Genomic DNA, 27,622 nt, shown 5'->3' with positions numbered 1-27,622 from the left:
CTGTCCCTCAGGGAGAGAGAACTTGAGGCCCAGTTGGTCTATATGGCCCTGACCAAAAAGAAGTGGGCAAGGGAAGAAAATAGAGATTATGGCAGTGAAGAAGAGACAGAAGTGTCTTGGGGTGGTGGGTTTGACCCAAGACTGCCCAAGGGGATTTCCCCTAATTATCAGGAGGGTGAAGACATTAATAAGTGGCTTACACCTTTTGAGAGGGCCCTTAAGCTGAGGAGGGTGAGCTCTCAGTACTGGAGTTTACTCCTATGGGAGTTGATTCCAATAGCTGCGAGAGACAGGCTCTTGGCCCTAGAGGGAGAGGAAGATGAGTTCTACTCCCACATAAAGCAATGCGTAGTCAGTAGATTTGGTCTCAACTCGGAGCAATATAGAATGAAATTTAGGGACACCTAGAAGGTCAGTATCTAATCCTGGGTTGACTTGTAGACATGTCTGCAAAGGCACTAGAGGGCTGGATACAGGGTAACAAGGTAAGTACCTCTGAGGGGCTCGACAATTTGTTCAATAAGGAGCACATATTGACTAATTGTCCCTCAGAGAAGTTGCACCAGTATTTAGTTGACATGAAACTGTCTAGTCCCAGGGAACTGAGTGAGACTGCAGATGAGTGGTTTCACACCAGAGTGACTAAGAAGAACCAGTGAGGTGATCAGTAGAAAGGAGGACAGGTCCCCTCCCAGGGAAAAGCCCTGGGCACCTCAAACAAAAAACAAACAGAGGCCTCTAAAGGTCCTCGAAAACCTGTACCATTCCACTTTCAAGGGGAAGGAGCATCAAGGGAAGTTCTTTGACCCTACAAAGGCATGGAAGTGTTTTGACTGCATTCAGCCAGGATACAAAATGGGAACTGCTGTCTGCTCAAAGAACCCCCTCCCCCCACTGACGGGCAGCCCCAGGGTGTTGCTAGTGTAGGTGTATGGTGGAAGTTGGCCCAGAGATGGGGAAGGGGTATACAGAGGTGACCTTAGTTTCCGTGGGTGAGGTGGAAGTTGCAGCCCTGGTAGCCTTACCTCTAAACAAGGAAAAGTACAGGCTGAGGCCCAAAATCAATGGGACTGAGGTTGAGGCACTGAGAGATACAGGAGCCAGTGTTACCATGGTGGTAGACAAATGGGTTTCGCCAGAGCAGATCCTACCTGGTGTGTCCACCAGGTTACCTATGCAGACAGCAGAGCCAAACTCCATCCCTTGGCAATAGTGAGCTTAGAATGGAGAGGTGTGACTGGCCCTAAGAAGGTAGGTGTGTCTCCTGCCCTCCCAGTGGAGTGTCTAATGGAAAATGAGCTTGAAGCTTCCGAATGTCAGTGGTGGTAAGGAAGGTCCATGCTCAGATGCTGGACCTCTCTGAGAGGGAATGCGCTGTACTTAAGTCACAGACTGCATTTTGGAAGAGGGCTTGACACTTGGACCCTGGCATAATGGGCTAAGCCTCCAGGAACCAAAGAGAGGTCACAGGGTCTAGTGAGCCAGCCCAGACAGCTCAAGAGGCCCATTTTGAATCCAACCCTGAGGCAGAGGATCTGGACTCTGAGGTAGGGACTTCACCCCTGCAAGATCTGTCCGACTTGGCAGAATTGCAAGGAGCAGGTGGACCAACAGAGAGGAACTGTACCGGGACAAAGAGATAGTCCCATTCTTTTTTTTTTTTTTTTTGAAAACTTTTTATTATATTTGCGTTCAAGGCACAAACAAATTAGGTACATTATCCAAATACTTCTAAACATTACATTTTGCATGCTCGACGTTGTGGCACTTGGTGCTCGAGCCTCACAGATGCCCCGGCAAAAGATAACCCTCCCCCATTACACTTCCAGCTCCTCCTCGTTTTCAGTGTCCGAGTCCCCCTCCGCTCTTATGTCTGGAGGTTCACAAATGTATCCCCTGTACTTATTCCAGGCCCCCCATATCCTGCTCCATTTCCTTGGGCAGCCACGATTGATAAACACTGCTTTTTCGGCCACCATGGCAACATCAAGATCCCCACACCAGGCGGCAAGCGATGGTGTCTCTCTCGCACCCCATTTTTGCGCAATGTTGCGCTTCGCCACCATTATCTCCATTGTTGCCCATTCCTGTGCTGGGCATGTAAGATCATTCGGCTCCCACACATTTAGTATACATCTCCTGGGTTCGGGAGCCAACGATACCTCCACCATCTGTGATATGGTCCTCGTCACTTGCACCCAATATTCCGTTATCTTGGGACATTCCCACAAAGTATGAAAGAAAGTACCTTCCTCCCCACAGCGCCTCAGGCAATACGGGTGTGGTGCCGACCCTATTGTGTGGAGGAGATATCTAGTGTAGTAAGTTCTATGCAAATTTTTCAGTTGCACTAGTTTAAGTCTAGACGGTATCCCCACCTCCCGCGGTGAGGCCAGTGCCTCCCGCCATTCAGAGTCATCAAAATTGTCTACATCTCGGGACCATTTTCCCCCGAGTGCCACGTGGGGGTCTGGTAAATTGTTCATTAACTTTCAGTATGTGAAAGAAGTAGCCCGCTTATACATGCATTCTGTCAACAATCTATCCTCTAAGGGGGTGGCCTCAGGGACCTTGGTGCCGGGTGGTAGGGCCGCCTGCAGCGCATGTCTGATCTGCAGGTATCTAAAGCTTTCAGAGGGCGCCAGGTCATATTGCGACCGAAGGTGCTCAAACGTGGCGATTCCTCCCTTATGCCACATATCGCCCATCGTCGATATTCCAATTGCATCCCACTGGTCAATGCCCTTGCAGTATCGCAGGCCACCTAGCCGCTGCATTACCCATAGAGGGGTAAGCTGGGTTATCTTTCCTGTCCATCCCAGTTTAGCATGCGCTTCGTGCCATATGCTGACCGTCTGCCCTGTGGGTCCGAGTAGCACCGGCGTGTGTTTCTTGTTATAAAGCGCGGACATCATGCCCTCCTCCCCGAGCCCATGTCTATCTGCCATATAAGCGGGATTCGTCTGTGAAGCATGAACCCATTGATTGATGACTTTCAAGTGCGCCGCCCAGTAATATAACTGTATGTCCGGCAGTGCGATGCCCCCATCGTACCACCCTTTGGTGAGTTTGCGCTGCGCAATACGAGCAGGTTTGTTCCCCCACAGTAGCCCAGAGACCTGAGCCGTGATGTGTTTAAAGTAGGTGGGTGGCACAGAGTATGGCGTATTTTCGAGGGCATACAGGAACCGAGGCAGTGCCATCATCTTAAAAAGCGCTGCCTTCTCCAATAGTGTTAGAGGGAGTGTCCTCCAATGGGCGGCATCTCTTTTAAGACGTTCCAGGGGAGGCATAAGATTTTTTTTTAAAGAATTCGTCTGGGTCCGCCGTGATGTAGATGCCCAGATAGCAGAACGCATCCACCGAGATCCGTAGGGGACAGTCCTTTGGAAGCAGCGGCGGTGGGCCCCGGAGCAGAAAAAGGACTGATTTGGACCAATTGATAGTGTAGCCCGACGCACGACCAAACTGGTCACATATATTAAGGAGTGCCAGGATGGATTGCCTGGGTGAGGACAAATAAAGCAGAACGTCATCCGCATACAGCGATATACGATCTTCCCAGTCTGCTGTCCAGCGCAGGCCGCGGATCAGGGGTTCCCACCTGATCAATGCCGCCAAAGGTTCCAGCACCAGCGCAAACAATAACGGTGACAGCGGGCAGTCCTGACGCCTGCCCCGGGACAGTGGGAAGTCATTTGCTATATGCCCATTAGCCGTCACGTGGGCCAGCGGCTTTGTGTAGAGGAGGCGTACCCATGGACAGAATTTTGGGCCGAACCCCAAATGTGTCAGGACCGCGAACAAGAAGGGCCATTCCACCATATCGAACGCCATATGGGCGTCCAGTGACAGGATAACTGCTGGCTCCTGAAGATAAGGTATACGGGCCATCACTCCATGCAGTCGCCTCAGATTTAATGCCGTGTTTCTACTAGGCATAAACCCCGACTGGTCTGGGTGAACCAGAGTTGTGAGAGGTGGGGTAAGCCGTATCGCAAGGGCTTTTGCCAATATTTTAGCTTCAGCATTGATTAAGGAAATGGGGCGGTAGGAAGTACAGTCTTCCGGGGGCTTCCCAGGTTTCGGGATCGCCACTACTGTGGCTACGTGCTGATCCTGTGGGAGTTCTCCTATCGTCAAACTGTCACAGTACATATTGAGCAGTTGCGGGGCCACTGTCCCCGCCAACCTTTTATAAAGTTCTACGGGGATTCCATTAGGACCTAGTGCCTTCCCAGATTGCAGGGAGCCAATCGCCACCTGCAACTCATCGGTCGTCAGATCCGCCTCTAGCGTGAGGGCTGTCTCTGGCACGAGCTTGGGCATTGCGATATCCTTGATATAGGTCAGTGCCTCTTCCATTGACATCGCCGACAGCGACGTGTACACCTGCTGGAAGTGCTGCGCTAGCCTGTGTACTATGGCCCGTGGGTCAGTTTCCATGGAGTTATCTGTCATTCGCAGCTGCGCTATCCACTTTCTGTCTCGCTCCCTTTTATCGAGCCACGCCAGAAGCTTCCCAGCTTTATCGCCGGCCACGTATACCCTATGTCTCGACGCCGAAAGTCTAAGTGCGGTCACCCCTCTCAAATGTTCCCTATGTAGTTGTTGTTGGAGGTGCAGGCTGCGGGCCGTGTCGGGATTCGGGTTTTGTGAGTGTTGAGTGTCAGCCCTCTGGAGTTCCGATTCTAAAGCAGTGAGTTCCTGCTGCTGTTCTCGCTTATAGCCTGCTATAGAAGAGATGGCGTGTCCTCTGAGTACGGTCTTATAGGCCTCCCAGAGGGTGGACGGAGACTGGACCGATCCGGCATTTTCCCGGAAGTATTGCTGTGTCGAGGTGCGTATAGATTTCATGATCTTGGGAACTCGCAAGTGTCCAGGAAATATGGGGAATATTTGCCGCCACCCCCCCTGGTGATACGTGTACGTCAAGCCAACTGGCGAGTGGTCTGAAATACCTCTAGGCCAAATGTCAACTGTGTCTACATGCTTGAGGCTCTCCGAAGAGGCTACAAAGTAGTCTATTCTCGACAAGCTATTATGCACCGTGGATTGAAAAGTAAATTGGTGCGCCATGGGATGTCGATGTCGCCAGGCATTTACGAGCCCCAGTGCCTCCAGAAAGCCCCCGAGACGTGACACCCCTGCCGCCCTCTCCCTAGCAGGGTGCTGGTCCATGGCCCCTTCCACTACGTCATTAAAGTCTCCCCCGATCAACAGTTCTCCCTCCGGGAGATCCAGGAGAAAGTCACTCAGGGCCTGAAGCGCAACTGTCTGTAACGCCGGGGGAATATATACCGAAACTATGTTCATAGGGTGTCCCTCCCATTGTCCCACCAGAGCCGCAAAGCGGCCACCTGCGTCCGTCTTCGTTTTATGAATTATGAGTGGTGATTGTTTGCGTACCAAGATACCCACCCCTCTGGACCCCGATGTGAACTCTGAGTGGGCCACCATCTTGAACCCCCACCTGTCTAGTGGCCGACATGTATTCCCAGTGAGGTGTGTTTCCTGCAGTAGGACCACAGCCGGGGAACTTCGCTTAAGACTCTGTAACACCAGACCCCTTTTAATTTTATTCCCGAGGCCGTGCACATTCCACGTAACTAGTGTGAGGGACTTCATCTGTGAGGCAGGCGTGTGCCTTCGCTCAACTGGCTGTGAGTGTGGTGCCGTCATGATCGTCAAAATACATAATCAATGGGGCGGATGAATGTGGGCAGAGTCCCCACCATCCCCATTTGAGGACCCGTCGTACCCAAGTGCCTGTATACAAAACATAAACAAAGAAAACCAAACCATAACCGCAAATCCCCACCCTCCACTCCCCACCCTGCCTTCCTGCTAGACGGACTTAAAACTACCCGCCACCCCAACTTTGCAGAGCGCTTCATACCCAATCCCAGTAACAGTACTTGCGTGTCGGGGGTGAGAAGTCCGAGGAGCAAGTTAGTCCATCCCCTTCCTGAGGACCATTGTTCTGTTAGACCTTACTTCGGCTGCAGCGTAGACCCTGCACTAGTGGATCCTCGCCCACCTGCTCCTCAAATATAGAAGGCCACAGGAATCCCACACCGTCCGACTGCATGGGCGGAACTATACTACCATTGCCCACCGTCTCTGTTCTTGCCGACCTGCATGAGCCATGGTTCCACTTCTCATTCCTCCGCCTCCGACCTGTGCGAGTAGTCTCCTTCCCGTGCCTGTCCGTAGTCTTCGGGGCCCTCCTCCGCCCGTCGCTGCTGCTGGTGCCTCTCTGGCCGCTTGCGTCCTTCCACCCGCCACCAGCCCTCAAGCCATTCTCGGGCCTCCTTCGGGTGATCAAAAAACAAGTTTTACCATCAGCTACGACTCGTAACCTCGCTGGGAACAGCATTGAGTAGGTAATTTCTCTATGCCGAAGATCCTTTTTTATCTCCAGAAAGCTCCTGCGGCGTTTGGTGACTGCAGCCGTGAAGTCCGGAAAGAAGGAAATCACCGAGTTATGAACTCGAAGCGGTGGGGCCACTCTTGCTGTCTGCAGTATGGCATCGCGGTCACGGAAATTAAAGATTCGGGCCAGCACAGGCCTGTGGGGCGCCCCTGGCCTAGGCCTGCCGCTTGGCAGCCTGTGCGCCCTTTCAACTGAGGAAAAGGTGGATAGCCCCCTCGGTCGGAGTCGTGTCTTGATGAGTTCTTCAACATAAAGGTCCATGGCCTGGCCCCCTTCACTCTTGGGAAGGCTTGTAATTCGGACGTTAGTGCCAACCGTTGACTGCACCTGAGTGAGTGCGGTCATGATGTCATCGAGCGTCACCTTAGTCGCTCCTTCTTGGTTCGATGCTTTATCCTGCGATTCTTTACGGTCCGCCGGAGCCGGTGATTCTTTCGAGTAGGCATATTTGTCTAGTTTGCCCTGGGTGTTCGCGCGTGGGCCCCTGCACCCCATCTTTACGTGAGGCTCTCTACCGCAGTCGGTAATCGCCGCCGCCAGCCATAGGGCTTTCGTCCCCCATGCGGCCTGTCGGGTTTCCCGCCGCGGACGCACCTGGAAGGCACTGAGGTAACGGGCCCACCCCAGTCAGCCACACATGGATCCCGGGTGCCTCCACACCCCGTCGATCGATTACTGCCAGTTCTCTCGGGTATCAAACAGTCACTGCTGAGACACTTATGTATCAGTCCACTCAGTGCCAGCGTTTGGGGGCAGATGTACCACTGATTCCTGCCCTCAAGCTGTCCAGCACCCCCTAGCCTCAGCGCACCACTGCACGGCTCCAACAGCGCCGGTGGGGGGCCCCCCGGTCCACACCCGCCATCTTCAATACTGCCGTCTAGGGCCCGCACCAACCAAGCCAGGCCTCTAACGGTTGGCGTCGGGCAGTGGGATCCGCACTCTCCCCCCCCCGCGGGTACTTTGTTTCTGGGGCTCTGTGGTAGTGGTGGGAGTATTTATTACCTTGCCCCGAGTGGGAGCCCGCACCGCTCTCCCTCAGCTCACTGCTCACCAGCATTCACTTCAGGGCGGGCAGTACAGCTCCGTCGCCGCACCTCCGCTTGAGTAGCAGGTCACTCCGGATGCCTGCAATACTCCTGCCGTCAGCTATGAGCCCTGCCGGGGGGGGGGGGTGATGGCCGGGGGGAAGGTCTCACTCTTCTGTCGCCGCCAAGAGCGGCCTCCGGGCCCGCCGAGAACACCCCACGAATGCACAGTGGAGCGCCAACCTCCGGATCCAATGTTCAGGCCAGTCCCCGGCTTCCGGCGTGCATCCAGGCCGCTCCTCGTTCTTCGTCTCAAACGGCCTTACGGATGGAGTACACGTCCCGGGAGTGCGCCGATCGGGACCCCCGTGCCTCCGGAATAGATTGTGGGTCCTCAGGCTAAAGAATGTGTCCGGATTATTGAGCGGATTTGGCGGGGAAGCGACTTCGTCCCCGGAGCTTCCCTAGGCTGCGGCCATTGCGATCAGCAGCAAGCCACGCCCCCCGAGATTGTCCCATTCTTGAGGGTCTAAGGCAAAGTGCCTCCAGGCAGGAACAGGGTAATGTCGATGGATTACACAAGGTCTGCTGGGAGAATGAAGCGCTCTACACTGAGGCCACGGACCCCAAACCAGGGGCAACCAGGAGAGTGGTGGTCCCCCAGAAGTATAGAGAATTTCTCCTCACCTTGGGCCATAATATCCCCTTGGCAGGACATTTGGGTCAGACCAAGATCTTTAACAGGCTGGTCAACCATATCTATTGGCCCAACATGTCTGCAAAAGTGAAGGAGTTCTGTAGCTCCTGTGCCACCTGTCAAGTCAGTGTCATGACAGTAGGTTAAACAAAGGCTCCCTTGGTACCACTGCCAGTGGTTGGAACTCCCTTTGAGCAGGTGGGAATTTACATTGTTGGTCCCCTAAATCCACCAAGTTCCTCAGGAAATAGATATATCTTGGTGGTAGTGGATCATGCCACTAGATATCCAGATGCAATACTCCTTAGAATGGTCACTGATCCACAGTGGCCAGAATCCTACTTGGTGTCTTTGACAGAGTGGGTTTTACAAATGAGGTGGTCTTAGACAGGGGGACTAACTTTATGTCCACCTATCTGAAAGTGATGTGGGATGAATGTGGTGTTACCTACAAGTTCACTACCCCATATCAACCCCAGACCAATGGTCTAGTGGAGAAATTCCATAAGATCCTGAAGGGCATGATTAGGGGCTTATCTGACAAGCTCAGGAGGAGACAGGATGTTCTCCTCTCATGCCTGTTCTGATCTTACATAGAGGTGCCACAGAAAGGGGTTAGTTATAGCCCCTTTGAGTTGCTGTTTGGACACCCTGTAAGAGGGCCATTGTGTTTTTGAGAGAAACGTGGGAGAATGTGCTGGACTATGTACTAAGCCTGTGGTCTCGCATGGCAGAGTATATCAGTAGAGCAAGCAGCAACCTGGAGGCCAGCCAAGATCTCACTAAGCTCTGGTATGATCAGAAGGCTACTACGCCTGAGTAGCATCAATCAATCAATCAATCAATCAAGGCATTTGTATAGCGCGCTACTCACCCGGGAGGGTCTCAAGGCACTGGGGGGGAGGGGTCCGTCACTGCTCGAACAGCCAGGTCTTGAGCTGCTTCCTGAAGGAGAGGTGGTCCTGGGTCAGCCGAAGGTGGATGGGGAGGGAGTTTCAAGTCTTGGCTGCCAGGTAGGAGAAGGATCTTCCTCCGGCGGTGGCTCGGCGGATGCGTGTTACGGAGGCGAGGGCGTGGCTGGTCGCTCGTAGTTGGCGGGTGGGAGTGTAGAAGGTCAGGCGGTCGTTGAGGTACTTTGGGCCCAGGTCGTGGAGAGCCTTGTGTGCGTGGGTGAGGAGCCTGAACGTGATTCTCTTGCTGACGGGGAGCCAGTGCAGGTCTTTCAGGTGGCCGGAGATGTGGTTGTGTCGTGGGATGTCCAGGATGAGTCGTGCGGAGGCGTTCTGGATGCGTTGGAGTCTTTTTTGAAGTTTGGCTGTGGTTCCGGCGTAAAGGGTGTTCCCGTAGTCCAGTCGGCTGGTGACGAGTGCCTGGGTGACGGTCTTCCTGGTTTCGGTGGGGATCCATCGGAAGGTCTTGCGGAGCATGCGCAGGGTGTTGAAGCATGAAGAGGAGACGGCGTTGACTTGTCTGGTCATCGAGAGGGAGGAGTCCAGGATGAAGCCGAGGTTGCGTGTGTGGCCGTTGGTTTGGGAGTGGTGCCCAGGGCAGGGGGCCACCAGGAATCGTCCCAGGCGGAGGGCGATGATCCCAGGATGAGGACTTCCGTCTTGTCTGAGTTCAGTTTCAGGCGGCTGTTCTTCATCCACTCGGCGACGTCTTTCATCCCCTCGTGTAGACTGGCTCTGGCGGTGTCGGGGTCGTTGGTGAGGGAGAGAATCAGCTGGGTATCGTCGGCGTAGGAGATGATGTTGAGGTTGTGTTGGCATGCGATGGCAGCGAGGGGGCTCATGTAGACGTTGAAGAGGACATCCAGGACAGTTGGTGTGGATGTTGGAGCCTGTGGCTCCCTGGGACCTCCGGGACAAGCGGACGGGGCCCTATCTAATTCCATAGAAAAAGGGTGATGTTACCCTCATAGAGGACCTTTGGCACCCCTAGGAATCCCCACAGTGTACTCCATGTCAACAGACTGAACCCCCACCAAGACAGGTCAGACATGACCATGCTGATGGTCACAGATGAAGGAGGGGAAGAGGAGAGTAAACCTCTGCCAGACTTCAGCTCCAATATGCAGGATGGGTCAGTGGAGGGAGTTCTACTCTCTTCCATATTGGCAGACCAGTAGCACAAAGACTGCAAACAAGTATTGGAGCAGTTTGCTGGGCTGTTCTCCTTGACCCCTGGAATCACCACTTGGTGTGTCAATGATGTTGACACTGGTGACAACCTACCTCTCAAAACCAAGCTGTACAGGTTTTCTGATCAGGGCAGAGCCAGCATTAAGGCTGAGAAAGCCAAGATGCTGGTGTTAGGGGTAATTGAGCCCTCTGACAGTCCATGGGCCATGGGCCAGTCTGGTGGTACTGGTGGCTAAATTTAACCCCCCAGGGGGAGAAAGAATTAAGGTTTTGTGTGGACTGCTGAGGTTTGACTGCTGTCACCAAGACTGTTGCTCACCCTATTCCTAGACCTGATAAGCTCATTAATAGGTTGGGGGCTCCAAAGTACCTGAGTACATTTAATTCGAACTCAGGAACAAAGGAGAGGTCAGCATTTTCCCCTCCAGAGCGCCACGCTCAGTTCGAAGTGATGCCCTTTGGTTTGAAGAATGCTCTTGCCACCTTCCAAAGACTTGTGAACAGAGCACTTGGTCTACCTGAGGGAAGTGCTCCAGACCCAGCAACAGGCAGGCCTGACCATCCAGGCAAGCAAATTCCAGATAGAACAGAGTTCAGTGGTTTACTTGGGCCACCTTATTGGTGAATGCCATGTATAAACTCTCCAGCCCAAAATCCAGACAATACTGGATTGTGAGGCTCCTAAAACCCAGACACTGGTCAGGGCCTTTCTTAGTCTGACTGAGTACTATAGGAGGTGTATTAAGACCTATGTGACCATTGTGGCTCTCCTGTCAGAACTCACCTCTAAAAAGAAGCCTAAAAAGGTATTTTCGACCCCAGAGTGTCAGAAGACATTTGACACTCTGAAGGAGGTGATGTGTTCAGCACCAGTCTTACTGACCCCTGACCACACAAAGGAGTTTGTTGTTCAAACAGATGCTTCAGAACAAGTGATTGGTGCAGTGTTGGCACAAGTGAATGAAGAGGGCCAGGATCAGCAGGTTACCTTCATTAGCAGGCAACTACCCCCCCAGTGAGCAAAGATGAAGTGCCATTGAGAGATAAGCCTTTGCTGTGGTCTGGTCCCTAAAGAAGCTGAGATCATACCTGTCTGGTACTTACTTCCATGTTCAAACTAACTACAGACCACTCAGATGGCTCATGCAGATGAGGGGGAGAATCAAAAACCGTTGAGGTTGTCCATTTCCCTACAGGGGATGGACTTTACAGTGGAACATAGACCTGGGACTGCCCATGTCAATGCAGATGGCCTTTCCAGGTCTTTCCAATAGCTGATGAGGATTACCAGGGTGTAGGTTAGTTACCCATCACCTTTCGTCTGGGGGGGCGTTTAGGAAAGACATCCTTTCTGCACTGATCACCTCCATTTTTTGACAGTTTCTGGAGGTTACTGGATTTGAATATGCCTTGGGCTCTGCTAACCAGGTCTATGGCAAGTGCTCTGCTTAAAATGTGTATGGCAATTGGTGTAATTACAATTGGTTCAGACAACCTAGTATATGGTAGGGCATATAAGTTTAGCGACCCCAGTGGACTTAATGCACTTAATTGTGCACTGCTGTGGTGTATGGTGTCATTGTAAAACCAGCCCTGACTTGCAGGTTGGTTCTAAAATATAACTATGTCCAAATAAACTTTTGAATTAAGAGTATTGTAAAGTCCAAAACTACTTTTTTACTACATATAAGTCACCCATAAGGTCTACCCTAGGTGCCCCAAGGGTAGGGTACCTTTTTGTTACAAGCAGGGACATTATAAAATATGTTTTATATGCCCTGGTAAGGGAAACAGCCAAAGTCCTTTTACTGCATTGTCGTGCTGCTAGCTTCAACGGCTAACATGGGAAGGCTTTATTAAACTTAAATAAAGTCTAACTTTTGACAGGAGTGAGATAGCAACTTAATTCAAAGTGTCAAAATATTAGTTAAAATAAATCCAACAACGTGCCATGATTTATTATAACTATTGCAGGAATGTAGTTTTAGAACTTTCTTTCCTGAAATGACCTAAAGCAGCAAGGTAGCAGCCTCTTCTGATTGGCAGGCCTTTGACAGCGTGAACCAAGCTTCTACCTGATTAGGTGTGAAGAGGCCTGGGGCTGAAATATTGCAGCCATCTGGTTGAAGGAAATTTGCTGCCTGCAGATGCTAGGACAGGAAGAGGGCTGGTGAGATATACTGGTTTTCAAAGGAAGAAGCCCAGAAAACACAGGAACCAGGTCCACTCCCATTTCCTTGATCCCCAGCCAGATGGGAGTCTATCTAATTGGATTAGGAGAGGGGCTGGAAGGGGAGTGTAGGCATAGGTTAGCCTGAACTATATGCTGGGTTAGCTAGACCTGAACTATATGCAGAGATGTTCTCCATTTTGATTTTTGCTGAGATGTGCATTCTGGGACTGAACTATGCCACACTTCCCAGGAAGTTGTCATAATGGAGGGTGTCAAATTCAACCCCTCATGTGAGGGCCACCCCTTGTGAGCCCAGATTGAGGACTAAATATGGAAGAGCTGCAAGAGTACCTCAGATCCCTAGCAGAAAACATCTGGAGAAAAATGACTGCCCAGCTGGACCCTTGGACTGTAAAAAGAGAGAACTGCTGTCAGAAGGATGGCAGCTACTGCACTCTCAAGTCTTCACTACAAGAGGACTTTGCCTTTCTTAAAAGATATAGGAGTGGCTTCCCTGATCAGTAACAGGTAGAAAAGTGCTGGAAGAAGCTACTTGCAACATCCACAACAAGGACAACTTCAGCTGACCAGCTCCACGTGGATTTTTCTTGAACTGACCAGGTACATTGTGGGAGTTCGAGTCCCAGACACCAAGAGGTAAATCAGAGCTTGTGAACCCAAGACTGGTGCTGTGGACCCCTTTCTGACTCTCAAGGAACCTGTCAAAAGAAGAGCTGAAAGTTTGGGAACTTTTTGCCAACTTTTGAGCAAAAGCTCCATGAGAAGACCGACATTGATGATAAGAGTCAAGCCCACAACGCCGGTCTGACTGCATAGGTTTGCCCTGCCCACTGAAGCTCCTTGCCGTAGACAATGAAGACAAACACCTCCAGGACTCACCGAGGCATTGCGCTGCTGCAGGCCGGCGTCATCAAATCGAATTCTGGATTCGAGGACCAGATCGCTCGACATCAAAAAATAAAAGGGACTAAGTCTGAAGGTAAAAACTCATCGTATCTGATCTGCTCCATCGCGGTCGGCCTGAAACTTTGAGTTAAAATTTAAAAATTCATATCTTGGGGTCTCTACATTGGATTTTTGTTGTGTTTATGTCATTTTAAAGATAAAAATATTCTCTATTTTTATAAATTGGTGTGGATTTGTATTGTGTTGTGTCTTTTACTTATTTACTGTTTGGTGTTATTAAATACTTTACACACCTGTCTTCTTAGTTAAGTCTGACTGATCATCAGCCAAGCTACCAAGGATTAATTTATTGAGACTTGACTGGACCTTATTTAGAATTGTGGGGTTATTACTAGCTGTAGGTACCTACCTGCACCTACTAATAAACCATCTTCCAACAGTATGTATGCCCAGTTTCACTTAGTGACGATAATGCTGAGCGCTAATAAAAATATTTATTTGAACTGAATTAAGAGCAATATTAATATACTCAAATATTAAACAATATCTGAATCATTAATATATTATACACTAGTCACAAAGGGAAATTTAGTAAAAAATGAAAATGGCTCTGTTAGTAGGAAGTGTGCCACCCAAGATCCAATTCTTATGATGTAAAAGCTACTGTTTATCACTCACTAAGACCCCTCTGAGTTAAAACAACAGCTAAGCTATATTCGATCTTCATGGCTGACTTGCAAAAGCTGCTTATGTCAATAATGATGTCTGAGTTCATAGGTTCTCTGAAAATGTTTAATTTTCCATACACACATAAATGCCTACCAATGCACCACCGTAGCTGGTTACTAACACGTAAAGAATTACAGCATGTTGACCCTCTTAGGTGACATCCTAATCCTTTCATAAAAAGACCATATCTTAGATACAAGCCCATGACAGCCCCTCTAACATAAAGCTGGACGAACTGAAACCACAACGCACCTTAAATATCAAATTCATTGGCTTCAACCTTGCATTCAAATCCATTATTACAAAGAAAACCGACAGCATGATATCAACTATCACCCTTCCCTGAATCACACATGCATCCATGAAAGGAGCTTTAGAACTAAGTACCAGTCCCCCCGCTTTCCCAACCCCATCCTTGCACTGCTGAAGCACATTCTGCACCACACCACACATGAATGGAGTCATCTGCTCACATCTCTCCCTCCCTAGTGGATCTATGCCGGCAGCCCTTCTAAACCCATGTCTTCCTAAAAACTTGTGTCATCACTTTCAGAGCAGAGACAAACAGGTTTCTACCTAACTTGGGGAAAACAATCAAAACCTTGAGGAGCTGAAGCAACATAATACGTCTGGGCAATTCCAGACCAGAAGCTTTGAGATGCAAAATGAAACAACTCCAAAGTGGCTCTTCTTCAACTGTAGGCCTACAATCTAAACAGCATCCCCCTATACCTCAGGCAGCCCCTGAAAGACCTTAACAGTAAGTTCGTTTCTGAGCCAGGAATCATTCATGCAGGACAGGTGCTGGGTACTGCTTGAGGGACAGACTAGCACCAGAAAGCATGGCAGAATTGAATAGAGGTAGAAGAATGCCAGTTCCACCTATTGATTTAATTATTTATCCATACTGCTCTAACAGGGATGCATACAGAATGTATACCACTAAAGCATCTGTATGTTGTATGATGTTATTTATTCTAAAGGGTTTTGTTCTTTTCTCAAATCTGCCACATATAATTGTCAAGCTATTTGCAGAAAAGAAATCATGTATGATGTATTTATTTACTGTCATTTTTGACAGAGACTATTCCATAGCTTATTTGTTTGCAATTTAATAAAATGTTCCTGTGACAATAAGTTTTTCTACCATAGTTAGAGAATGGCCTTGTGATATCTCTATTGTTCTGTGACTGAACAATTTGTCTTCCTTATTTTATTAAAAAACAAATGTAAATAAGACCAAAATGTGGTACAATCTGTCATTGAGCAAACTACAAAATACACTTCCATAAAATAAAATGTGGGGGCAATACAAATGCTGTCACAATTCAAAGGGTGTTTCAGTGCTTTCTCATAAGAAACAGGCTGTCATAAGTGAAAGGCTGTTGTTTTGAAAGATAATGGCATCTGCTTGTAAACATTCTTGAAAGATATTTTCAAAATCATGTTTTTCATGGAATCTATGGTAACTTACAAGCGCCTGGGCCATGGCCAAGGTAAAGTGGTGCAGCACCAGCCAAAAAAAGAAGCAGGAAGGAAAATTATCTCTTATTGGAAAAACACCAACAAGTGACAGATTTCAGATTGCCTTGCGACCAATTTGCAATGCATCTCCTCTCAATGTAAGACTCCTTGTTGCACTGCTATGTAAGAGCTAAAAGAACATACAGAAGATGAAACTAATTCTCATCAATATATAAATTAACCCATTGGTTCAAAACCATCGCAGCCTAAACAAAGATGTTGTCCTGGCTTGACTTCAATTAAACCAGGATTGTCAGAGCCAACAGGTTTAAATTTTGATAATGTATTAGAATGTAGACATAAACACGCACATTCACGCACACATGCAAATATAAATACAATGGGAAATCCACATGTAGCCACATCCATGTTCTTCTCTCATTGTCACTCATTTGCTCTGCTCTTTCTAACATAGTCTCTCTTTTCCTTCAATATCACTCTTCTCCCTCTTTCACTATATTTTCTGTCTCATGTTATTTCACTGCAGTAGAGTGATGCTGAATTTCGTTTTTTACCGGATGGGTTTGGACTCATCCCGCTGCCTGAAGTGTTATTGGGTGGGACAGAGACATATTATCTTCTACTACTGATTAGGACCTCAAGGCATTGCTGGGTCCACTCCCTAAAAGGGCCAAACACAAACTGCATTTGTGCCAAATCTATCTCAATGGTGCCTCCCAGAATTATGCAAGGTAAGATGCAGAATAAACATTAAATTGGGGATCTCTATGTAGCTAATACACTATGAGCATTTGAGAGAAGAGGAGAGAAGTAGGAACTTCAACGTGGCCAACTTTTTGTCCTTCACAAGTAACAGCTCCACATTGTCTCCTTATTGGGAACCGTGTACTCCATTGTAGCTCTTGAGTCTCTCAAGGTAGTGAGGTAGAGCAGTCCAATCCCTACTAAAGGGAGGTTGTGTGGGCTAGCAATCCCAATTCACTGGCATGCAACAACTCTGAAACTTTATTTCAGCCAGTACTTTTTCTTTGAAAAAACTACATTTATTACACATGCACTACTAGTAACTTTGGTGACGCTCATTTATCACATGTGCCCCCTAGTGAGTATGGCTCCTATAATCACAATATCACCATATCCCCGACCTATACCAGATGCAACATCGCAGTTTAAGGGGGTGTCATTAAATATAAGTCAGGTCTATTGGTTTGTCAAAGGGTCAATATATCGAAAGGCAGGCTTATTGGCTTTGTCAAGGGTCGTCACATACATAAAAACAATAATCACAATGTTAGGAACAATGAGTAAATGCATTCAAAGTTTGTCAGTGAATCTGTCAGTAAAGCAAGCACAAGCCTTTTCAACATGTGTACTGGCCTTTAAAGGGGTGCACTTTGCTAGGAATAGTATAATATCACAGTGAACAACTGCCCAAAAGCTTGTTTGTCTCTGTATGTAAAGCTGAATGTTTCATAAACCAGCCTAACTTTATAGAAAAACATTATTTTATATATTCACTAGGGAAAATGCCACACTGATGATTCAATTTTATTTTCCTCCAAAAATTAAATTTAATGGCGAATGTAGATTTTTGATAACTATAACAAAAATAACAATATGAAAGTGCACTTTTTGAGACCTGAAAGAAAACTAACATAGAACTAGTTTGCCTCTCAACTCTACTGCAGAAACCCCATAAAAATCCTTTGTTGGCTAGTAACAACCTTGCTCGTGGAGGACATTGGCTTAACAACTGGGCCCAAGAAGTCAAGGGTGTTGTCAACTGCTACCATTCATTTCAAGAGCCCTCCATGATTTTCTGGCTCCAACCACAGCCTGGTGAAAAAAAAACGATTCTAGCACTGACAGAGGGGAGCACACCTCTTCTACACAGGGGAGTGTCTTGTGGAAGAACACTGGCTCTTTCAAGCAGAAGATGGCGAGAGTCATCTTGGTAAAAGGTTCATGGGAAGGTTTGCAATAAATTAAGAGAGGAAGTCTTGCAAAAGGAGGTGGAGATTTTGCAAGAAAATAGGATTGAGTGGACAATTCTTTATCTGGCTAGTGCACAGCATCTGACTGCCACCTGTCCATCACCTCTCCACTAGATCCTCAGAAAACTCCTGGATTAAAATGAAAGCCTCTTGAAGAAAGAAGACTGCCTCTTAATCGCAAAAATATAACTTAGTGGCTAATCTCCTTTTTGCCTTCTCCAAAAACACATAAAGCAGAAAGTCTCATGATTCCCAGAGGACAGAGCTGGCCACTGAGGTTTGAGCCCTGAAGAAGTCTGGCTGTGGATAAACCTGGTGCCTCGAAGCTTGTCCTACGCACTTGAGGGATGCAGGAGTGACTAGAAGAAATGTTCCAAGTGTCTACAGAAGAGTGGGACTTATTGTTCTTTTCTACCTGTAGATGACTAGGATAAGGTGCTGAGGCTTCCCCAAGCAGGGCATACTCTCAGTGGGCAAGTAAACCAGGTGTGCCCCACTTGGACTTTTTGCTGTACGGAAAACTGGCTTATGAGGACCTGACAGTAAATGTATCCGATCTTGTGGAGGCCTGACAGGTTACAGCTTCCAGCTTTGCCCCACTGGTGGATATGGAGAACCGTAAAACAAAAAGGAACTATCCAAAAAGGTAAAGCTTTGGACTGGGACAATAAGGCAAATCCATCCCGATGGTGAAGATATCCAGCTTTGTGCCCTCTGAGCTTTTGGTACCAAGCCCAATAGCGTCTTCATGAACTTAACAATGATTTATAAACCTTTGAGGGACTCACACCGCTTCAGCTTTGGACCATGGTCCTATGGAAGAATTTGAACTTTAAAAAGTAGAATAAGCACCAAAGTAAAATCATTGACAGGTTCGGACTGTTGCTGTGGCTGACCCCCAATCCATCATTTTGCCGAGGTCTCGAACAAGCTGGAACTGATACTTTAAAATGATGCTTTACAATTTCTAGGCACTTTTTTGCATTCAAATATTTTTTTAAGCATATGTTTGGTTCCCCTAGGTTGCTTTTGACCATTTTGTAGTCGTTTTGCTGATAAAATTGTTCTCTGTGGTTTAAAATGTGTTTGGGGAATGTTGTTACCCCTAGCATACCATCTGTGCTGGAAGCTATGAAGTCAAATATTTAAGATATAAGTGTGAATGGTTGAGACAGAACATGTTCTCTCTGTTTATGCGTACAGACAGCCTGTTTCTAGTAGACTTTTAGAAAGGTTTTACTAATGGCTCTGGTGAGATGTTTTGGCTTATAGATACGTGGAAGATTTTGAACCTTTTGTTTTGTTTGGTGGTTGATTGATTTATTAATTGACTGATTGAATCCAGATAGTGCAGTGAATGTTCTTAGTCCTTCTCAAAGCAATGGAAAACGCTTGTGTGTTAGCATGGGAATATATCAAATGTATTTCTGTACAGTAGTCACTTTAATTCCAATTTAATTTCCTCCTCTAATATTTAATCATGTATTGGCATTTTTCTCTCTGATTTAAGATGTTTCAATTAACATGGAGCTACACAATTCAAAGCTGATATCAGAAAGTCAGAGACTTTTCAGAAAATATTTAGATATAAAGGTGTCCACCTATTTTATGAAGGAAGGTATGCAGAAGTAGGCAGACATCATTACCTGTTGAGCAATGTGACAAAGAAAGGCTCTGTTCATTGTAGCAGTGTTTCCCAATCTGTGTTTGCAGTTATCCAATTGAGGAGGAAGAAAGTTGCATTTATTGTCTTACAGAATACTAAGACCTTTCAGTTGTCAAATAAATATAATCTGTTCTAATCATATTATCAGACAAACTCTGCATTCCTTTTTTTAGCCTAAATCTTGATTCTTTCCTCGTCAATTTCTTATTGCGCTCACATCTATGTTTTTTTTTAGAGATACCCTGTAATTAGAGGGCAAGATACCAATACAGGAGTTAACGATTCCTTCGAGTACCATCCCATTACTGGGATTCACTTGTTTTTGGCCACAGAAAATACATTTATAATTCAGAATTATCACAGCTTGTGGTTCATACACTTTCCATCAGCTTTGAGCAGGTTGGAAGCGTCTATAGAAACACATTTAGGTTTATTCCTACTCCACTCATCGTGTACTGGGCCCTATGTCAAGCCCTGACTTTGTCCTTGGATCCTGGAGTACATTCTTGTTGAATAAGTGTTTAAGGTTGCATACCTGTGTGGCATTGTCTAACGCCTGATCTTGAACAATATGGTGTATCAAGCTCGGGCAAGCATTATTGGCACATTATTATATTAGCCACATGGTCCTTCATCAGATTGCTGCTGTCATTGGATGAATAAGTTAAACACTTTAGAGGACTTTTGTTCTTTAGTGGAGCTCCCTAAAGAAACTGCTGGTCGGATGTCCATAGGAAGCAAGGTCTTGGCAGTATTCTAGTTTGTTAAGCATTGATTAGCCCAATGGGCACTTTGCCATACCAGGCTGCAGTTTTTATTTTTAGGTCTCGCCTAGCGAACGCAGCGCATGTGCTGCATCGCCTTGGCGAGACTATTGTTGTCGGTTTGGTGCACAAAGGGAGACAAACCATGTGCGCGCACGGACAGGCGATGTGCACGCGCATGGCGTCTCCTCTCTGTCGCAGCAACAAAGGCATTAACTCCTCTGAGCCAATCCGTTTGCACCGGCATACGAGGCGCGGGCTACACAGTTATCTGCAGTAAGCACATTAACCCTCAGTGTAATTTACTGGGTTCTCATGCGGGAGCATTCAACCCGAGAGCTCCATAGTCCAGAGAGTAGGAGAAATAAATAACGGTAGGAGATATCACCGTGTAAAAGCTGGAACCCACAGAGTGAAGTATTTATGGGGATGACAAAAGAATATGAGGGGCTCAGGGCCAACAACGTCACGGGGGCCTCGGTTTTGGAACTCCCGGACCTCGCGAGCTCGTACCTCTCCGGTGGCCACACGAGGCGCTCAGGCTGCGGTCTCTGAGTCTTGCTGCAGATCGCGGGCCGAGGACTGCCACTTCCTTTTTCCTCCCAAAAAAAGGGGAAAAATTGCATCTCCAGACCTCGGATATTAAAAAAGTAACCCTTGAGGAGCCGTGGCAGGAAAAGCCTTCGGAACTCTACAAGGATACCAACACATCTTTTCTGCGTGGATGAAAACCCATACATTTGAACCGGATTAAAACAAAGGAATTTCAGACTAATTAAAATGAAGGAATCTCAAAAGGATTGCAAAACCCTCGCACGATCCCTGTCGCTCTGGGAAAGTGACCTTAGCAGAAAACTCCCTGGTCTGAATATTGTCCACCAAATCATAAAGAAGGAAGAAGTTATTAACCCATTTTTTTCGCGCCCTGGGTCCGCCCTGCACCCGGGTCATACAGGACAAGTTTCTTACCTGACCTAACGGCCGACACTGCCGACTTTGAGACTGAGGAACTAGATTCTAGTCTCGGAGTCAGATGGGCACCCAGGGATTCTGGGCAAATCACTTAATCTTCGTGTCTAAGCAAACAAGCATTTGCAATGCAATAGGTCTCGCAGTTTTGGAGTTTGAGCTATTGGCATTGTAAATGGCAATGCCTTTTATTTATGTGTTGGTTTTTAAAACATAAATAAAAGGCATTGTCATTTATAATTGCCAATAGCTTAACTCTCACAAAATGCGAGACCTATTGCATTGCAAATGCTTGTTTAAGTAGGTTGTGGGGTAGCTCAGAAATGCACTATAGCTGACATTTGCACTTTTTGAGTTTTAATGGGGTGTTGGAAGGTGAATTGGTTGAATGGTTGTTTATATTGAGTCATATGAAATTGTAGTAATTATATGCGCTTCAGTGTGTTGTATAAAGCTGCATTCCCTGATCAATAAAAACATGAGATGCCATCAGCCACTCATTGCACCACCTAAAATAGAGAGCCAAAAGACTCCTCAAAGCTCTGAATAATCCTATAGCAGGGATGTATAGAAATGGAGCTGTCTTGAAAAACATATCACTGATTAGATGTGTCTTTGTTTTACAAGCTAATTTGTCCTTTGACGAAACAGCACCCCTACATTTCCTTGCCCTCTTTCCGACTTGTAAATAAAATTAAAGCACAACTGAGTGTAGTAATATTCAGGCATGAGTGGATTGGTTTAGATTTGCTCTGGTGAGATTAGGTTCATTATTGCCGAGATCCCATACAGCAGTGTACATGTAAAAATTATATTTTTTCAAATTGAATTTTGTAGTTTTAATAAAGGATCAATTTCTATATCTAAGAATTTGAGGTTCCTAATTATGATCTATAGTCTATGTCATGGAGAACAGAAAATGAGGCTTCTAAATTACACACCAGCACATGGGCTGGTGAAAGTAAATATTGCTCCACTGTCCACTATAGCAAGAGGTGAAGTAACTTGTCAGTCATTTTAAAAAGCAATATATATCTTAAAGTCATCTTTTATTTATTTATCTTACAGGGAGAGAATATGCTATGGGGTGACAACATGGTTTATCAACAATCAGCCTTTGGCACGAACACATTTAAAAATGTGAAGTATTTGTGTAATACTTCAAGCAGTAATAAAGTAAAAAACACTGCACAAAAAGGATCCCATACCAAATTAGAAAACTGAGTGCCTTTTAATAACTAAAATAAGACCAAAGCACAAACATTTTATTTAGTAGAACTGGATATAAGCAATTTAAAGGTTTCAGTGAAAATAGGGCATAAAAGCACAAAGCCCCAACTGTGGATATCTGGTTGCACTGAACCGGGACAAAGTCACAAGTTTAGGCCAACCACTCAGTGGCGGTGCGTCCATTGGGGCGGTGTGGCGATGCCCCACTGACCCAGCCAGCCAGCACAATGATGAGCACAGAGTCAACTCAATCAAAAAAAAGAGAAAGCCTCGAGAGTCCGCGCGCTGAGCATTATGCGTTCGCAGTCGCGGATTTAATCGCGGCGCTGATGGGTGGGGGCGGGCTGAGTGACAGCAGAGGTAGCTGGCAGGTGCTGCAATACTAATACTAGTGCGGGTAAGTGCGCATGCTCGATTTTGAGAGCTGACCATCCCGAACATGCGCACTACCCATAGTTATGACGTATTGGCCAATAAGGTAGCCACTCAACCAGGGAAGCGAGTGGGGGGGAGTCGGAGCCGAGGGTTGCTTCATGCAGCAGCCCCCGGTCTGCAAATGGGCGAGCCGTCATCAGTGCTCTAGCCAATCCAATCCTGGCGCTGCTAATGCAGCGTCTGGATTGGCATAGACACCGCGCAGTCTGAGGGCAGGTATTTGCCGCATTGGGTGACCTGAGCTTGCGCAGGCTCCGTCACGGTCACCGCGTCGTCGTTACTCAGTGCCACGAGGAGACTGACTGCTGCTGTGACCACGAGACCTCGTGCGGTGCGGGCGCAGCCACAGGCCTACTACTTTTCTGGCGAGTGGCGATTCATGTCGAATCGAAGTGTGATTGTGAACTTAACTTAACTACTTAGTCCGAGTCGACAGCACTCTGCAAAATTGTGTGCGGTAAGGGCCTCCAGTTGCCGCCGCCGCTGCAGTGCACTCCTATTATTTAAATAATAGAATAGTCAAGCTCCCTGAGAGTATGAGATTGCGGCACTTGGAAAATATCTGTTTTTGTTGCATGACTTGTTGTGCCCTTCGAATGACTGTATGATATGTATCCTTGTGTAACGTAACCGGTGCTCTGACTTCGAGTCGAGTTCGCGCTATATAAATCTGCAGCAAAAAAAAAATAATAAACTAAATCCAGGCGACCAAAACACAGAAAAAGGCCGCAAAACTATTAAACTGTCAAATGACATTCACGGACGTTCCTATTATATGACGGCTGTTTCAAAATCATGCGCAACGTTGTACCAAGTCCATTATCAGGCAAAATATCATAATATTGAAGACATATATTTTGGATTCTTAAATGGTGGAATTATTTAATGATTGCGAGAGAGGGTGTGTTCATGCGCTGCTTATAAACCTGTGGCGGTATACCATGGTTTCGGTTCGTAGTGCAAGTTGCAGTGGCCTCCGGACGAGGGCCCTGGCAATTATGTATTTTTTTTGTTTTTACAAATTAAGCACTGAACAGCACTCAGCAGCCAATGAATGACCCAGAATGCAGGGGTATGCCCTCACAGAATGTGAGTAGCATATTTTGAGGATGTCAAATGACTAATCAATGAGACTAAGGCCAATAAAGTAGATCGTTTTTTAACGATTTCTTAATTAATTACATTTTGAGAACCACAATAAAGCAATGTACTGTATTTTTCTTTTACTATAGGGTTTATACAGTAGTAATCATGTCTAGGAAGCGTATTTTGTTTCCATGTTTCGAAACCACAAGAACCACATTTTTTAATGCAATCAGAGTTTTTGGTGGGTTTTTGTTAACAAAGGGATTGTGCTTAAGGACTCTGCACAGTGACGTAAGGAGCGCAGGGTCACTCTCTGGCGTGCGTGCGAACCTCACCACGCGCCTTTATAAGTAGGCCTCTCGGGGGTGTACCCTCTGCCCCTCGGGCTGTGGAACCGTGGGGCTGCGCCTGTGTAGATTCTAGTGAGCATCCTGTGTTTACCCTACTTTTTAAACAAGAATCTGGGTTCAGCCTTAATGTCAACCTAGGGAGTGGGACGAATTGCGGAGGGCCAACCCAAAACAGGCAAGCAAACATTACGTGCCAAAAACAATAAGGCGCACTGGACAATAAAAACACCCTGCGAAGGTTTTAACATCAAACACAAAGAAACATATCTCAACAGTTTGGGAGCCTCGTGCAGAAGTGTTCCTGATGATTAATTTCACTTAAAATGTGAGCCGAGTCGGCTCACCTTTGTGACAGGCCTACTACTTTTCTGGCGATTCATGTCGAATCGAAGTGTGAACTTTACTTAACTTAGTCTACTACTCTGCACAGCACTCTGCAAAATTGTGTGCGGTAAAGGCCTCCAGTTGCCGCCGCGGCTGCAGTGCACTCCTATTATTTAAATAATAGAATAGTCAAGCTCCCTAAGAGTATGAGATTGCGACACTTGGAAAATATCTTTTTTTGTTGCATGACTTCATTTTCTTTTTATTTTGCCAAAGTTACCATGTTTTTCAAATATGGTCTTTACTTATTGGAAAGCAAAGCCATCCTATGAAAAGTACGTTTTTTTCATATCGGTGGGTATTTTGAGACAGCTAAGAACAGCCCCTGGTCCTGGGGTTCCTCAGCATCCTTCCACAGTACAGCAGACACCTGCAGGTTCAAAACCCTTCCCGCTTGGAGTTAGAAAAGGCCACCAGACAAAAACTAAACTGGCCCTGTGCAAATTATATAACATCAGCAGTTGAATCTCTCCCTTAATCCTTCAGGAACTGATTAATTTTCCAGCTAGAAGCACGTTTCTCACTGCCAGCATATGGAGGTTGTACATTGGAACGCACATGAAAAAGCTTTTGTTTGCCCCCACAGGGAGTGAGACATTTAGATGATAGTTCTTCAGCTTTTATCATTTGAAAATACACTCACTAAAACATGTGCAGACGTGGTTGGGAATAGATTGGAAGTGCTGCAGTACTTTGAAAATGGCAAAGTAATTGTTTTGCACCTCTCCCCCTCACATGTGCTGCAAAGAATATGTACCTGATGCAGATCACAAAATGCACATGATGTAATAGGTCAGTGAGTCACTGCTTTTGTCAGAGAGATCCTTTTGTCACTTGCAGTTTTTGGTAAGTTAAAATCCTAACACAGAACAGTGAGGTATTAACTGTCATCTAAGAGCTGCATGCAAACTGCAAGGTAAAAATTGGAGCGTTGTGTTTTTTCTCCCAGTCTTTGTTTGATTTCCCTAATGTTTCAATAATAAATTGTTATATTTTTATTTTCAGCACCTCCTAAAGGCTGACAACAACCTGAACCATTACCAAATTTTTGGGCAATTTTTCTGCAAAGAACAGGAGGCCCCAGCCGCCCCAACCTCCTTTGCTGCAGCAAACACCAGTGTTAAAGGTAAGGAAACTGATGCTATATTTTGTACATTGAAGTTAGGGATATGTATCCTGGTGGCCACTCTACATGGTGGTTGGGTGCACATTCTGAACATTGTACCCTCAGTGGATGGAATTTACTAATAGCCTTAGCCCTGTGCTTTGCGCAATAACGGTTGTTAAAGGCACTCTCTATCCCTTGCCTTGTAAAAGACCCTCAAGCAGAGTCAGTTTCAGTGCCTTCAGCAACCTCTATGGCTCACAGAGGCAGCAGCCACTAAGGATGTATTTTTAGCAGTCACGTTGTGCAAAGGGGAGCTGTTGGAGATTTATTGCAGTACTGCACAAGATATATGTATTTATACTGAAATTTGATATTATTGCACCGCACCTTATAGGTTGTACTTTGATTATTGACAGGTTTCTTAAATATATATTGGTAAGGCCAGCATCGGCATCATGAATACAGTACAAGAGCTTATTACAAAGTCATTCCAGGCACGGCCACTTGAACAGAAACTACATTTAAAGCAATTAGGACCTCATCAGCCTGAAATAAAGCTACAGCAAACTTCCCAGGACAGAGGAAAAATGTCCACACGTACATTCTCAAACGCCTGGTACACAAAAGCTGATTGGCTTACAGGGTGCCTTATAAGAAATTCTCGGTTCTGCTTCCCCTGCTTGCTGTTTGGTGGTGAGTTTTCTTGGACAAATCAAGGAGTAACAGACTTGAAGCATTTGTCTTAAAAAATAAAGAAGCATGCACACACAAGAAAGTATTAGGAAAACCTGACGAGACTGGGAATGTTGGGGGAAGATGCACCGATTGAGCAGCAGATAAGTGATGCATACCGCAAAGCAATACAGAAACACAATGAAGCAGTTGATAGGAACAGACAGATTCTATCCAAAATAATTGATTGCATTCGTTTCTGTGGTGCTTTTGAACTGGCATTGCGAGGCCATGATGAATCAGAAGGTTCCCCAAATCCTGGAATATTCAAAGGCCTTGTGGATTTAATAGCAAGCATAGACAAGGAAATGGAAGCACATTTAGCAAGTGCTACAGTCTTTAAGGGCACCTCTAAAACAATACAAAATGAACTCCTTGAGTGTATGCTCGAAATTATGAGAAGCCATATTGTGCAAGAATTGCAAAACACAGACTTTGTGGCTATTCAGGCTGATGACACCACTGATGTGGCCACTAAAACACAGTCCGTATTAGTGTTTCGGTACATTGACAATGACAGACAAGTTGTGGAGAGGTTCTATGGTTTCACACATTTAAGAGACTCTAGTGCAGAAACCATTACTGCAGCTATACTGCGTCAACTGAGCTTAATTTTTCCAGAGCTGCCTCAAAAAAAAAACGTATTGCGCAAAGCTATGATGGTGCGTCCGTAATGAGTGGAAGCCTTAGTGGAGTTCAGAAGAGAATTCGAGATGTGTACCCTAATGCTCATTATGTGCACTGTTACGCTCACCAACTTAATCTTATTATGCAACAGGCAGTATCAAGGATCACCGAGACACAAATTTTCTTTCAGGATATAGGAGGAATGGCAGCATTCTTCTCACGTTCCCCCAAAAGAACAGAAGCACTTCATGAGATTGTGGACAAAAGCGTTCCAAGGGGATCCTCAACTCGTTGGAACTTTAACATCCGTACAGTCAACCTAATCTATGAACATTGAGAGGACCTTGAGAAATGTTTTGAAGCCATAGAAGAGTTTGATTACAAAAGTCAGATTGAAGCCCGTGGCTTTGCTAGAACACTACAAGACAGAGAGTTTCAGTTCTTACTGTTTTTATTTCATGATATAATGGTAGCTGTTGACCTGTTATACAATCAGTTACAAGCACGAGAGATAGATACTGTCAAAGTGCAAGTGTATACTACTATGTTTGTACAAAGCATAAGTAAAGTGAGAGATGAGGTTGACAATTTAGACAGCAAACTGCCTGAGCAATCTACTTTCTCAAACCGCAGGAAAAACATCACCACTCTGGTCCGAATT

The sequence above is a fragment of the Triturus cristatus genome, chromosome 6 (assembly GCF_964204655.1).
Source record: "Triturus cristatus chromosome 6, aTriCri1.1, whole genome shotgun sequence".
In the NCBI taxonomy this organism is placed as follows: Eukaryota; Metazoa; Chordata; class Amphibia; order Caudata; family Salamandridae; genus Triturus; species Triturus cristatus.
The sequence above is the reverse complement of the archived record's forward strand: the minus strand, read 5'-3'. Positions refer to the sequence as shown.